The following is a 278-nucleotide window of genomic DNA, read 5'->3' on the forward strand; positions in this document are numbered from 1 at the left end:
ATGCTGCCCATAGGGCGGCTCTGAAACGCGCCCATCCACGGCCGGTCATTTCCCTTCGTGTGGAATATGGCTTCCGCCCAGCGGATCCCGGTGTAGGAGCGAAGGACGTGGTGAATCGGTCGTTACGCGTCTACATCATCGAACCCCCGGCCAGAACGGAAGATGAGCTTGCCAAAGGGGAAGCTCTTCGAGCTCGTTTCTTGATCCCACAAGAATTTCTCGTTGGAAGCTTATCGCACTCGTCTGAGTGCTCAACGAGGTGGCTCTCGTATACCCGC

Source organism: Plasmopara halstedii (genome assembly GCF_900000015.1).
Source record: "Plasmopara halstedii genome assembly, contig: Scaffold_444, whole genome shotgun sequence".
NCBI classification, from domain to species: Eukaryota; Oomycota; class Peronosporomycetes; order Peronosporales; family Peronosporaceae; genus Plasmopara; species Plasmopara halstedii.